The sequence below is a fragment of the Macaca mulatta genome, chromosome 4 (genome assembly GCF_049350105.2).
Source record: "Macaca mulatta isolate MMU2019108-1 chromosome 4, T2T-MMU8v2.0, whole genome shotgun sequence".
NCBI classification, from domain to species: Eukaryota; Metazoa; Chordata; class Mammalia; order Primates; family Cercopithecidae; genus Macaca; species Macaca mulatta.
Genome location: NC_133409.1, coordinates 147,801,265 through 147,813,341, shown reverse-complemented (window position 1 = coordinate 147,813,341; position 12,077 = coordinate 147,801,265). Strand labels below are relative to the sequence as shown.

At 52.0% G+C, this 12,077-nt stretch overlaps 1 protein-coding gene across 2 annotated transcripts in view; it reads left to right on the top strand.

Moving 5' to 3' along the window:
• The first annotated feature begins 237 nt into the window (after positions 1 to 237).
• PACSIN1 (protein kinase C and casein kinase substrate in neurons 1) overlaps positions 238 to 12,077 on the top strand; it is a 69,714-nt gene continuing 57,874 nt past the window's right edge. For both annotated transcript variants that reach the window (XM_001116508.5, XM_028847659.2), the window contains exon 1: positions 238 to 401. The gene's annotated coding sequence lies outside the window, so the exon portion shown is untranslated. The remainder of the gene's footprint in view (positions 402 to 12,077) is intronic.

The window sequence follows — 12,077 nt, the reverse complement described above, 5'->3', positions numbered from 1 at the left end:
GGGCAGGGGTCCGCTGAAGCGGCGAGGAGCCGGACCCCACTCGCCACCCGCCACCCGCCACCCCCGGCGCCTGCCAAACTGGTTGCTGCCTCCCAGGCAGCAGCCGCGCGTCCACCTGCGCAGCCACCGCGCCGCCCTGCCGCGCTGCCATTGGCTCGCTAAAAATGCCTCTCTAATCTGCGCTGCTCTGTGCACGCCTCCTCCTCATCCTTCCCCCCTCTCCGCCTCGGCTCTGACCTTCCTCCTTCCCGCAGCCCCGGCGACATCCCAGAGAGACGCGGTGGCGGCGGCAGCGCCAGCCCCCTCCTCCCCCGGGAAGTCGACCGGGCTTGAGGCCGAGCCCCAGACGTCCCGCGTAGCCCGGAGGCGCCGCCGATGGTGCCTGGCTGTCCTGCCCCCAGGTAGGGGGTCTGGCCCTTGAATAGAGGGCGGGGGGGTTGTGTGTGTGGGTGTCCAGTTAGGGAGTGCGTGTTGGAAGTGGGCGCCGGGACTGACATCTCCCTGGGCCAGAGCCCGGGAAGGGTTGGGCAGTTGCCTGGAGAGAAGTGGGTGCGCGTCCGGGGATGCTTTCAGGGGACAGAGTTCTCGGGCATCACCCAGGCAGTGTCAGGATGCCCCTGCGCTGGGTCCCTTGGGGGAGCGAGCCGGCAACGGAGGCCCTTACCCCAGGAAAAGCGCCCGAAATAGGTTCCTTGGGAAGCTGGGGCCTGGGCCCGGGCGGTCCGGGTCTCTGGACTGCTACCAGAAGGGGTGGGTGGGCTGGTGTCAGCTTGGTGCGTAGGCTATTTATGGATCAGAGTGGGCTGGGGAGAAACACAGCAGATGATGCCTGTCTGGCTTATGGTTAAAGGTATTTCCTTCTGTCCCCTACCCCTTCCCCCACAGCTGGGATGGGAGCGGGGAGGGAGGAGGAGGCAAGAAGGAGGTGATGATGCTAAAAGGCCCGCAGATACAGAAGCCATGGGCTGCTGGGCACTGCCCTCCCTGCAAGCCCCAGGTCACTTGCTGCCTGTTGGAGCTGTCTCTGTCCCTTATTTTCACCTTACAAGAGGCTGTGAAAAGGTTAAAGGGTCATCAGGGTGTAGGGGACATGGTGGCAAACCCGGGAGCTTGGCCAGACCCAGCTTCAAGCCCCAGCTGCCCCTACCCACAACAGCCCAGCTCTGCACCACATAGGCAGTGACACATATGGCCGCTTATTTCTAGGCACAACCATAAATAACCCACATTGCCCCAGCCCCTGGCACAGCTGGGGTGCAAACACGACTGTCTGTCAGCGATTTAGCTTCCATCCTCCATCCTGGCCTTTCTATCACATGTCCAAATCACCACTCTCAAGCCACCGCCTCCAGCAGCTTCCCTGATACCGCAGGTGAGATCCTTGCCCCCTGCCCTATGTTCTTGGACTGCCTTGTGGCTGGGTTATTTGTTTTGTTCATCTCCTTCTAGACTGGAAGTACCTTCAGGCTGGGAATCTGTCTGATTCATCCCTGTCATTGCCCCTGCACCAAAGCAGGGTTTGGCACCAAGTAAATAATTTGTGGAATGAATGACTTATTGAATGAGTGAATGTGAACTCTGGGAAATAGCTGGCAACCTGAGGGAGGGGGTCGAGCCCCTTCTTGGGCTTTCTCTCTATTCCTCAGGACCAAAGAGCCACTCAAACCAGGCGGTTCTCTTTAGGCCCTTCCTTTTTTTTTTTGAGAGAGAGAATTTCGCTCTTGTTGCTCAGGCTGGAGTGCAATGGCGCGATCTCAGCTCACCACAACCTCTGCCTCCCAGGTTCAAGCGATTATCCTGCCTCAGCCTCCCAAGTAGCTGGAATTGCAGGCATGCACCACCACACCCGGCTAATTTTGTATTTTTGGTAGAGACGGGGTTTATTCATGTTGGTCAGGCTGGTCTTGAACTCCGGAACTCAGGTGATCTGCCCACCTCAGCCTCCCAAAGTGCTAGGATTACAGGCCTGAGCCACCATGCCTGGCTAGGCCCTTCCTAAGCCTGGAGTTGATGGGCATCTATGGCTTTTGGAGATAGTCTTGCAACCTGCTGGCTCCAGAGAGTCTTATGGGCCCCTGGTTTGAGTGTCCAGGCCTGGTCCTGGCTTGGGGGAAGGCCTGATGTGAAGGTCTGGCTCTCCTCAGGCTGCTGGGTTGGCACTTTCTTCCTGGGGTGCCAACCTTAGACCAGGGTCTCTGCCTCTGTCCCAGTCCTTGGGAAAATCCAGGTCAACATCAGGGAAGCTGGGAAGGCCCAAGCCAGGCCGTCCTCAGCCTCTGGGGTCTTCATAGCAAGCTCTCAGGGGTCTCATGACCCTAGTGTGTGGAGGAGCAAACCCACTTCAGAGGAAGAGGCTGCCACCAAGGGTTCTGGCCTAGCCACAGGCCTGTGTCTGTGAAGGACGTCAACATTTCTAGGCTTAGGAAGGGCCTAAAGAGAACTGTCTGGTTTGGGTGGCTCTTTGGTCCTGGGGAATAGAGGGAAAGCCCAAGAGGGGACTCAATCCTCTCCTTTAGGGTGCCAGCTATTTCCCAGAGTTCACATTCAGTCACTCAATCATTCATTCATTCCACAATGGCCCGCGTTACTATTTGACAGCCATGCAGTCTCCCTAGCATGGCTCTGCCACCGTTCCCACAGCCAGGCCGTTTCTCCCTTCTCGCCCTCCCTCTGCCCCCGGCTGCCCTGAGCTGCTTTCAGTTCCTCAGGCAAGTGGGGCTTCTGTCACCTGCAGGCCGTTGCACAGGCTGTTCCTGTCTCCTCCTCTCCCTCTTCCTTCCCACCCAAATCTCTCACCCTCGGGAGCCCACTGAGGCTCCTTTTCCCTCCAGAGGCTTCCCCAGTGGGCTGGGAGCCCCACCCATGAATCCCCTCCCCACAGCCTGGCTGCCTCCCCTAGGAACCCTCCCATCACGTAGTGTCCTCTCGGGCTTCTCCCATCACGTAGATGGCCTCTCCCTGCTGGGCTGTGGGGTCTGTGGGGGCAGAGTCTGTGTGCTGTTTCCGGTGGCCCCATGGCCTGGCACAGAGTAAACCCAGCTCTGGCTTGTGGACTGAGTGAGTGACTGTTGGTCCTATCATCTACTTTCTCTCCTCACCAATATCAGGACATATTTTGCACTCTTCTCCCATTAGGAGATGAGGAACCCATTCGGAAGTTTGCAGGTATCCCCACAGCAAGAATGAGTTGGTGGTAGAAAGCCTTCCCTGGAGAAGTGAAACTGGCTACAGGTCTGGAAGGACAGAAGGGACAGGAGAGGACATTAGGGGTGTGGGCATTCACTGATTTGGGGGGCCCTCCCTGGGGAACCAGGTGGAGGAGTTGGGGGAGGAGTGGGTATACCAGATAAGAAGGACGCTGCTTGGTTTGGTTTTACATTTTTCTTAAAGAAAAGTAGCTTTTATTATTTTTTCTTATTACCAAAATAATATGGGTTTGCTGTGGGCAATTTAGAATATACTGGAAAGCTGAATGAAGGAAACCCATTAGCCACATCAGACCCACCCACCATGGGCACTTCATAGCTGGTTTCCAGCCAGGGGCAGGGTGGACTGGAGGGGAGGGCTGGGCTGCGGACCTGGGGGCAGGTTAGGGTCCCAGGAAGTAGCCATGAGGATTGGCAGGCAGGTAGGGGAGGAGTCCTAGAGCTTCACTGTGGAAAGCAGGGAAGGAAGTGGGACTGGATGAAGCGGAAGTGGACTCTGATGCAGTCCCAACAGGCAACAGGGTGCCCTGGGGCTAGAGTAGCCTTTCAGGTCATGCCCATTTTCTTGGGAGAGTCAGGCCCTAGACCCCAGCATCCTGTGCCCATCAGGCATTGGGTTTGGGCATGCCTTCTGGCAGGTGACTCTGTGGCAGCAGCAGTCCCTGAAGCATCTGCCCACTGAGGTCGCCTGCTGACAGCACCCACCCCATGGGGCAACAGATAGTGTTCACCACCAGGAAAGATGGGTTGGGAGGAACCCAGAGGTGGGCTGAAGGGACAAGATCAGCTGGAGCCTGGCCTCAGCTGGCTCTGGGGAGACAGGACCTCTAATGCCAGGGAAGTTGCTGGTGCCATTTCCAGAAAGGGAGCGTGTCTGTGGGGAGCAATTTAGAATGTACTGGAAAGCCAAATGAAGAAAACCCATTAGCCACTTCAGACCCACCTGCTGTGGACACTTTGTGGCTGGTTTCCAGCCAGGGGCAGGGTGGCCTGGAGGGGAGGGCTGGGCTGGGGACTGGGGTGGGGGCTCCCCTCCACCCTCCCCTGGGTGCTGCCTCTGAAGACCTCAACCTTGGGTGTGAAGGGCTGCAGGATACCTGAAAACTGGGAGGGCAGAGGAGGCCTTGGCTATTATTATTATTATTATTATTAATTTTGAGATGGAGTCTCACTGTGTTGCCCAGGTTGGAGTGCAGTGGCGCCATCTTGGCTCACTGCAACCTCCGTCTCCTGGGTTCAAGCAATTTTCTGCCTCAGCCTCCTGAGTAGCTGGAATTACAAGTGCCCACCAGCACACCCGGCTAATTTTTGTATTTTTAGTAGAGACAGGGTTTCACCATCTTGGCCAGGCTGATCTCGAACTCCTGACATTGTGATCCACCTGCCTCAGCCTCCCAAAATGCTGGGATTACAGGCGTGAGCCACTGTGCCCGGCCTACCTTGGCTATTATTTTAAAATCACTCCATATTGTTATTATTATTTTATTTTTAGAGGCAGAGTCTTGCTCTGTCACCCAGGCTGGAGTGAGTGACACCATCATAGCTCACTGTAGCCTTGACCTCCTGGGCCCAAGGGATCCTCCCACCTTAGCCTCCTGAGTAGCTGAAACTACAGGTGATGTGCTACCATGCCCGGCTAATTTTTCAATTTTATTGTAGAGCTGGGGTCTTACTACATTGTCCAGGCTAAAAATCACTTGATATTAAAATGCTGGGTAGGGGCCAGGGTAGTCTTTCTATATAAAATGCAGGATACTCAGGGAATTTTAAATTTCAGAAAAACGACAGATGTGTTTTTGTTATTTTTTAGTCTAAGTATGTCCCAAACATTCCACAGGACATATTTTTAATAATAAAAAAAAAACTATATTCGTCATTTATCTGAAATTCAGATTTAACTAGGTGTCCTGAATTTTTTATTTTATTTTATTTTATTTTATTTTATTTTTATTTTATTTTTTTTTTTGAGACGGAGTCTTGCTCTGTCGCCCAGGCTGGAGTGCAGTGGCCGGATCTCAGCTCACTGCAAGCTCCGCCTCCCAGGTTCACGCCATTCTCCTGCCTCAGCCTCCCAAGTAGCTGGGACTACAGGCGCCCGCCACCTCGCCCGGCTAGTGTTTTGTATTTTTTTTTAGTAGAGACGGGTTTTCACCAGGTTAGCCAGGATGGTCTCGATCTCCTGACCTTGCGATCCGCCCATCTCGGCCTCCCAAAGTGCTGGGATTACAGGCTTGAGCCACCGCGCCCGGCCGTTATTTTATTTATTTATTTTTGAGACGCAGTTTTGCTCTTGTTGCCCAGGCTGGAGTGCAATGCCACGATCTCAACTCACTGAAACTTCCGCCTCCCAGGTTCAAGCTATTCTCCTGCCTCAGCCTCCTGAGTAACTAGGATTACAGGTGGCTGCCACCATGCCCACACCCAGCTAATTTTTGTATTTTCAGTAGAGATGGGGTTTCGCCATATTGGCCAGGCTGGTCTCAAACTCCTGACCTCAAGTGATCTGCCCGCCTCAGCCTCCAAAAGTGCTGGGATTATAGGCATGAGCCACCGTCCCTGGCCCTGAATTTTTATTGACTAAATGTGGCCAGTGTAGGCTGGGATAGGGAGGAGTGGAGAGAGAGGGTGAGAATTTTCTCTTCTTGAGTGTGGGGGAAGAATCAATAGATACTTGTTTGAAGTTGACAGTTTTAAAACATTAACACATCCACTTTTAGAAACAGGTGAGATGTTCCAAATTTCCCATCTGTTAACTTTCTATACTGGCTAGAGAGTAGCCCCTTATTTGTGGATTTTGGCTCCTTACTGATGCTGAGAAATAATAAAACAGTACTTTTCTCATTTATGCAGGTGGGACAAAGGGAGATGTGGTGATCAAGGGTGGAATCGCTAAATAGGGTTAATCCATTTAAGAAATAAAAGTCCTCATCTAAGAAAGCTCTCATCTGGCAGAGGGCGTGGGAAACTGGAACTCTCACGTCAGTCAGGGAGCATACGTTAGCACTGTGTTTTTGGCAACAGTGGTCACAGTTTTGACTTGGCAATTCCACTTTTTGGGACTTATCCCACAGGTACACTCTGAGCAGGGTGCAAAGATTAGCTGAGCAGAGACAGTCAGTGTAGCGAAACTAGATGTCTGTCAGGGGGACCAGTGACAAAGTCAAGACCTCTTTGTGTGCTGTGATTTCAGGCAGTTGTTCGTTCTGGGATTTAGTCAACGGATCTCTCTGGATGTCTGCTCCCTGCCAGGCACCACTTCAGGTGCTTGGGGACACTGAGACAAGACAGGGCGGAGCTTATTACCAGTGTGGAAAGATGGTCACGACGTACTGATAAGTTAAAGCAAGTGGCTTTTTGAACAGTGTGTGTAGTATGATTCAATGTTTAAAGTACATGTACATGTGTTCCTCTCTGTTCATATTTACATAACAATGCGTAGAAGGCTGCATACCTGATTGTGATTAGAGCTTACCTGCGGGGGAAGCCTATCGCCGGGATGGAGGGAGAATGCATCCACTTTCTTTCAGCCATTCTGTGCTGTCTGCATTTTATAAACAAATATCATTACTCATGAGGAAACAAATTAAAACTGCACTTGATGATACTGGGAATTTTTTTCTTAGAAAGCTAAAAAAATGAGCACGTAAACTGCATTCCCCTTAATCTGATGGCATTTGAGTCACATACTGCCACGTATGTTTGGAGAGTTTTTATTTGTGACTGGTTCTTAACTGGTCCCCTCCTGAGCTTGTTTCCCCTCTCCCTCCTCCCAGACCTGTGGTGCCTGACACCTGGCGGGATGGGAACGGGGGTAAGGTGAGGTAACATCTGGGTATCAGGAGGGTTGCAGAAGGAGTATGGTGGAAGTGGGGTATCTGGCAAAGTGGTGGTTGCGTACCACTGGGGAGTCCTGTAGGGACACAAAGGAGGGGCCAGGGATCCCTGACATGTGCCAGGCACTCTTTTGTTTATCCGTATTTATTAACTCATTTAGTCCTCTTAGTAACCTCATGCGGTTATCCCCATTTTACAGATGGGGCAACTGAGGTTAAGTGACTTGCCTGAGGTCACACAGTGAGTTAGTGGCTGAGCCAGATTCACAGCCATGCAGTCTGACTCCAGAAGCTGTGCTTGTGAGACTCCGTGTCTCAGCACCTGTCGTCAAGGAGTGGGGATAATCTCCTGTCTCAGAGACTGGAGCCAGGTGTGTTCTGGAAGACTGAAGGAGGGTTGTCTTCTGCAGAAGGCAGACCTGGAAGGAAAGGATGGTCAGATCCAGAGATGGGGGGAGTGCGGGGTACATTCCAGGCAGAGCGACAGCAGGGAACAAGATGCAAAGGTGGAATGTGAGTGGTGGGCTCAGGGGCTGGGGAGGAAATCAGCACAGGAACACGAGAGCGGACATGGGCGGTGAGGCTGGTGGGACAGCCAGCCTGGATTGCTGCTGCAGGGCATTTTAAATGGTCCACCTCATTGGACCTTTTGGGACAGGTGGCCCAGGGCCTGCTTCTCCTTGCAGGGCCTGGCAAAGACCCTGCATACCTCAGCCCCACTCTGCCCAATCTGGGCCTTCCCTGAGGTCACACATTTCATCCCTGGGTTCCCGGAGCCTAGCCTTGACAAGCCACTGAGGACAAGAGGGGCAGCCGAGGCAGGGCTGGAGGGCTGGGGGTTGGGGGTCTAGGCTGAGGTCCTGGCCCTGACAGTGACTCACTGAGGGGCCTAGGGCCACTCAACCCCCTCCCTTGGATTCTGTTTCCTCTTCTTTTATTTGCAAACTTTTTATTGCGAAACATCATAAGCATTTACAGAAGTAGAGAAAATGTTATATAACAGTCATAGACTCATGGCTTAGCATCAACAGATACCAACACATGCCCAGTCTCATCTCAATCAAGATATTTCTGTAAAAGATAAGGACTTTTCTAACATCATCACAATACCATTATTATGCTCAATAAGTATTAATTCCTTTATATAGTCAAATATTCACTTAGTATTCACATTCCCTGTTGTCTGAGGTATGTCTTCTTGTTTTTCAAATAGTTTGTTTAAATCAAGTTCCAGGTAAGGTTCACACATTGTGATCGATTGATATGTCTTAGTTTCTTTCAATCCATAGTTCTCCTCTCCATCTTTTCTTATTCTTTTGCAGTTTATCTATGGGAGAAAGCAGGTGGTTTGTCCTGCTGTGTTTCCTGCAGACTGGATTTTGTTGATTGCATCCCTTTGGTGTTGTTTAGTATGTTCTTCTGTCCTCTCTGTAAATTGGGAGTTGCATTTGTCTGTCTCTGACACCTCATCTTGTCATCAGTAAGTCCTTCAATTCTACATTCAAAACACCCAGAATCCACCTACTTCTTGTCACCTCCATTGCTGCCTTCCCTTCTCAGCCTCCACTATCCTCTCCTAGATGTTTGCAGCAGTCTTTACCTGGTCTTCCTGCCCTGTCCTTGCCTCACCAGCCAAAGGTCCTTTAAAACTTAAATCAGATCACATCCTTCCTCTGCTAAAGCTCTTCAATGACTCCCCTGCCATTCCGAATAAAGCCCAAAGTCCTATAACAGGCCAGACACAGTGGCTCATGCCTGTAATCCCAGCACTTTGGGAGGCCGAGGTGGGTGGATCACCTGAGGTCAGGAGTTCGAGACCAGCCTGGCCAACATGGTGAACCCTCATCTGTACTAAAATTACAAAAATTAGCCAGGCATGGTGGCACACAGCTGTAGTCCCAGCTATGCGGGAGCCTGAGGCAGGAGAATCCCTCAAACCTGGGAGGTGGAGGGTGCAGTGAGCTAAGATCGTACCAGTGCACTCCGGCCTGGGTGACAGAGCAAGACTCTGTCTCAGGAAAAAAAAAAAAAAAAAAAGCCCTATAATTGCCTACAAGGCCCTATGTGATCCGGCTGCCCAGTACCTCAGACCTCCTCTTGTACATCCTAGCCTCACTGATCCCCAGGTCATTTCTTGGGCCCCTCAAACACCCTACCCCAGGACCTTTGCACTCCTATTCCCTATGCCTGGAATTCTCTTCCCCAAAGGCCTGCATGGCTCATGATGTTCGCATCTCCACCCACATCACCCCCTCAGAGAGGCCTCCCAGACCGTCTCATAAAAAATAGTCCTCGTTGTCCCCCATCCTCTGATCCTACTTTATTGTCTTCATAGCACTTATCCCTGACATTATGCTCTTGTTGGTTTCTTGTCTGTCTCCCTTACCTGCCCAAGCGTTCCATGAAGGCAGGGTTTGGGTGGGGGCAGAACAGCATGACTGGCCTTCCCCTGCCCCTCAACCCTGCCCACAGAGCTGATCGCCTCCTCCTCTCACATGGCTAACTCCTCTACTTTCAATGTTTCCTAAAATTAAAAAAAAAAAAAAAAAAAATTTAAAAACACATATTTGTGCCTAGTGTGTCATTGTTTACAAAATACTTCCTGTCTCAGGTCTGGTCTTCTGGAAGCAGAGCTGAGACAAGAATTCCCGGGCAAATGATTTATTGCAGGCATGCTCATATTAGAGCAGGAAAAGATGTGCTTACAGCTAGGATCCCACGGAGAGCTCTAGATTATAAACAGCCAGTCTCACAGGGTTACCTTACTCCAGACAAGGGGCCAGACCTTGGTCACCCCTTAGCGGGTGGTCGTTGTCTGCAAGCTGCTCCCAGGGAAGGGCCTAGCCTCCCCCTGCATCCCCAGATGAGGCAGCTTCTATAAGCTGAGGGCAGCTCTCAGGGGAAGGGGGCAGCTGTGAGCTGTTGGCAGCCAGCACCTACAGCTGCTGAGAGATGGGTACCCCACCTGATAGAATGACACTGGCAGTACCCCCTCTATTTCCATATCCATTTCTGCTTTGAGCCTTGCCACAAGCCTGTGGGGATGGTATTTATTAATGATCATTATTCCCATTTCCTAGACGAGGAAGCTGAGGTTCTCAGGGCTGAAATGACTTGCTTGAGGTTGCACAGCCAGGAAGCGGTTAGATTTAAGCTCAGATTCTTACTCTGGATCCTCTGATTAGCTGACAAGCCGTCTTAGTGGCTGCTGGTTTGTAGTTTTACTCTCACGCATTCATCCTTTTGAATGTTAAATGAATATGTATTGCGTGTGGTGTGCTGTGTGCTGAACTAGGCGTCGGGCCATTCAGCAGTGAGTGACATACACTGTGTCCTTGTCCCTGGAGTTGCCAGTCAGTGGATCTGCCCAGTATTTAGCCGCCACCACCGTGGTTACCCCTACTGAGCCCTCAGCAGTCCCAGCTTCCATAATGACAACACGATGTCTATTGAGCATGAACTATGTGCTAGCACTGTGCCAGGCTCCCCTTTGCCTTCATAGCACTCCATCTTCAGATGGGTAAGCTGAGGCTGCGGAGGGACTTGCAGCTCCCTGCCGAGGTCTCTTGGTGAGCGTGTGATAGAGCTGGGATTCGAAAGCATGGGGCTAAATTTGGCTCTCCCGCTTCCTGCAGCCCCTTCCCCAGCCCTCCCCACGCTCCCCCGCCACCACCAGCAGGATATCTGGTGTCACCTCTATCATCAGCTTCATCGGACACTGGGCTGCCACTGCTGCCTGCTCCCCAGGTGTTGGATGACTGGCCGCCATCTCACCTGCCCCACTTGGCCCTGCCCCAGACGGGGCACCTCTAATAGGAGGCCTCCCCTACCCTACAGGGCCCAGGATCCCTGCCTCTGCCCCCTTGCCAGCCCCTTGTCATTGGCCCTGACAGCTGGGTGGACCTTTCTGCCAGCCCCAGCATGGCCTGGGTGTTGACAGCCCCTCCCCCTTGCACCAGCTGTCCTGGTAAGCTGCAAAGCTGGCTTGGCTCAGCTTGGGGGCCCCTGGACAGGGCCGGGGGCGGGTGGCAAATCACAGGGGACTTCCTTCTTTCCTGCCAAACAGGGCCAAGACAATTTGGACAGGGAGCAACCAAATCACAAAATTGCCACCTGAGGAATGTAAGGGTGGAGAGGGCACCCCCCCAGGACTGCCTTGGTAATGGGCGTCTATGAGGCAGTAGCTCGGGGATGGGCACTCCAGGCCTGTGTCAGCTTGGGATTTCCCTTCTCTCCCGAGGACCCCCTCGTTCCCTGGCCCTCAGGCCTCTCTGACCGTTGCTCATTTGGGCTGTGGCAGAGGAGGCCAGCACTCTGTTCCAAACGTCAGCCCTGTGGGCTTCCTCCAGGGGCTGCACTGAGGGACTGTGCCTCTCTTGGCAGAACTTCAGGAATATTTGTGTGAATTTTGGACATGAAATAGTATGTGAAACATAGGCAAATGAGCATGTCCAGGCCGGGCGTGGTGGCTCATGCCTGTAATTCCAGCACTTTGGGAGGCCAAAGCAGGAGGATTGCTTGAGCCCAGGAGTTCAAGACCAACCTGGGCAACATAGGGAGATGCTGTCTCTATTAAGAAAAGAAAAGAGAAGAGAAGAGAAAAGAAAGAAGAGAAAGAAAGAAAGAGAGAGAGAGAGAGAGAGAGAGAGAGAGAAAGAAAGAAAGAAAGAAAGAAAGAAAGAAAGAAAGAAAGAAAGAAAGAAAGAGAAAGAAAGAAAGAAAGAGAAAGAAAGAAAGAAAGAGAATCATGTCCGTCTCACTGTGGGTGTGGCCTGCTGGGGTATTGTGGTCTGCAGGGAACAGGCACTCCCTGCAACAGCTGGGGGACCAGGGGCACAGAAAGATGAGGACCCCTGAGGGCTCTGGCCATCTCATCTTTCCTGCAAGCTCAAGTCCGATTTCCATCACACTTTCTCCTCTCCAGATGGTTACTTTTTTTCTAATTTGATCATTTTGTTTGTATTTATGAGCTAGACTTCTACGAAGAACTATTCCTCTTCACCTATTTTGTTATTCTGAAACATGGTGCATACTGAAG